Here is a 2,862-nt window from a genome sequence, read left to right as displayed (position 1 = left end):
GCTCCTGAGGCTGGCCAATGGTGGTGGGTGAACAGGAGTACAGGAGAGGGCTCAGAACGCACCCATATTGGGCCCCAGTGTTGAGGATCAGCGGGAGATGTTGTTACTCTACTCTCACCACCTGGGGGCGGCCCGTAAGAAGTCCAGTACCCAATTGCACAGGGCGGGGTCGAGACCTAGGGTCTCAAGCTTGATGACAAGTTTGGAGGGTACTATGGTGTTAAATGCTGAGCTGTAGTAGATGAACAGCAATCTGACATAGGTATTCCTCTTGTGCAGATGGGTTAGGGCAGTGGTGCAGTGTGGTTGCGATTGCGTGCCTGTGGACCTATTGGGGCATGTAAGCAAATTGGTGTGGGTCTAGGGGTGTCAGGTAGGGGTGGAGGTGATATGGTCCTTGACTAGTCTCTCAAAGCACTTCAGGATGATGGAAGTGAGTGCTACGGGAAGTGTAGTCGTTAGCTCAGTTATCTTATTCAGCTTGGGAACAGGAACAATGGTGGCTCCTTGGGCCTGCAGCCTTGCGAGGGTTAACACGTTTAAATGTTTTACTCACGTCGGCTGCAGTGAAGGAGAGTCCACAGTTTTGGTAGCAGGCCGTGTCAGTGGCACTGTATTGTCCTCAAAGCAAGCAAAGAAGTTGTTTAGTCTCTCTGGGAGCAAGACATCCTGGTCCGCGACGGGGCTGGTTTTCTTTTTGTAATCCGTGATTGACTGTAGACCCTGCCACATACCTCTTGTGTCTGAGCCGTTGAATTGTGACTCTACTTTGTCTCCATGCTGACACTTAGCTTGTTTGATTACCTTGCGGAGGGAATAGCTACACTGTTTGTATTCGGTCATGTTTCCGGGTCACCTTGCCCTGGTTGGAAGCAGTGGTTCGTGCTTTCAGTTTTGCACGAATGCTGCCATCAATCCACGGTTTCTGGTTTGGGAATGTTTTAATAGTTGCTGTGGGTAAAACATTGCCGATGTACTTGCTAATGAACTCGCTCACCGAATCAGCGTATTCATCAATGTTGTTGTTTGACGCAATGCGGAACATATCCCAATCCACGTGATCGAAGCAATCTTGAAGCGTTGAATCAGATTGGTCAGACCAGCGTTGAACAGACCTGAGCGAGAGAGCTTCCTGTTTTAGTCTCTGTCTATAGGCAGCGAGCAACAAAATGGAGTCGTGGTCAGCTTTTCCAAAAGGAGGGTGGGGGAGGGCCTTATATGAGTCAGGGAAGTTAGAATAACAATGATCCAGGGTTTTACCAGCCCTGGTTAAACAATCGATATGCTGATAGAATTTAGGATGTCTTGTTTTCAGATTAGCCTTGTTAAAATCCCCAGCTACAATGAATGTAGCCTCAGTTTACATAGAGTCAAATAAAGTTTGTTCAGGGCCGTCAATGTGTCTGCTTGGGGGGGAATATATGCGGCTGTGATTATAATCAAAGCGAATTCTCTTGGTCGACATTTGATGGTGAGGAATTCTAAGCCAGGTGAACAGAAGGACTTGAGTACCTGTATGTTGTTATGATCACACCACGTCTCGTTAATCATAAGGCATACCCCCGCGCCCCTCTTCTTACCAGAAAGATGCTTGTTTCTGTCAGCGCGATGCGTGAAGAAACCAGCTGGCTGTACCGACTCCGATAGCGTGTCTCGTGTGAGCCATGTTTCCGTGAAGCAAAGAACGTTACAGTCTCTGATGTCTCTCTGGAATGCTACCCTTGCTCAGATTTCATCAATCTTGTTGTCAAGAGACTGGACATTGGCGAGTAGTATGCTCGGAAGCGGTGCGCGATGTGCCCGTCTCCGGAGCCTGACCAGAAGACCGCTTCGTTTGGCCCTTTTATGGCGACGTTGTTTTGGTTCGCCGGCTGGGATCCGATCCATTGTCCTGGGTGGTGGGCAAAACAGAGGATCCGCTTCGGGAAAGTCGTATTCCTGGTCTTAATGATGGTGAGTTGACGTTGCTCTTATATCCAGTATTTCCTCCCAACTGTATGTCATAAAATTTAAGATTACCTGGGATACCAATGTAAGAAATAACACGTCAAAAAACTAAATACGGCATAGATTCCTAGAAACGCAAAGCGAGGCAGCCATCTCTGTCTGCGCCGGAAGATGAAGGAAGTTCTGTGAAGTTATTTGGATTTTTATGAATTATCTTCGAAAGACAGGGTCCTGAAAAAGGGACGTTTCTTTTTTGCTGAGTTTATATACACACTATGAGGTTTACACTGTGAAATTGTGAACTTGCTGATAATGCCCTTTTTGGTGTAAGAGATGTTTGAAAATACATTTTGGTAGGATGGAGTTTTGGCCTAACATGGTGACATCACCATGCGGTAAATTATACTGAGCAAAAATATAAATGCAACAATTTCAACGATTTTACTGAGTGACTGATATCCTTATACTAACTGTAAATTGAAATAAATGCATTAGGTCCTAATCTATGGATTTCACATGACTGGGCAGGGGCGCAGCCATGGCTGGGCCTGGGAGGACATAGGCCCACCGACTGGGGAGCCATGCGCAGCCAATCAGAATACGTTTTTCCCCACAAAGGGGCTTTATTACAAACATAAATACTCCTCCAGTTCATCACTGTCTGAGTGGTTGGTCTCAGCCGATGAAGAGGTCCTGGGCTGGCGTTGTTACACTTGGTCTGAGGTTGTGAGGCTGGTTGGATTGGGCATACTGCCAAATTCTCTAAAACGACATTAAAGGCGGCTTATGGTAGAGAAATTAACATTAAATGATCTGTCAACAGCTCTGGTGGATATTCCTGCTGTCACGTTCTGACCTTTATTTCCTTTGTTTTGTCATTATTTAGTATGGTCAGGGCGTGAGTTGGGTGGGCAG

The sequence above is a fragment of the Oncorhynchus gorbuscha genome, linkage group LG06, assembly GCF_021184085.1.
Source record: "Oncorhynchus gorbuscha isolate QuinsamMale2020 ecotype Even-year linkage group LG06, OgorEven_v1.0, whole genome shotgun sequence".
Lineage (NCBI taxonomy): Eukaryota > Metazoa > Chordata > Actinopteri > Salmoniformes > Salmonidae > Oncorhynchus > Oncorhynchus gorbuscha.
Note: the sequence above shows the minus strand (reverse complement) of the source record.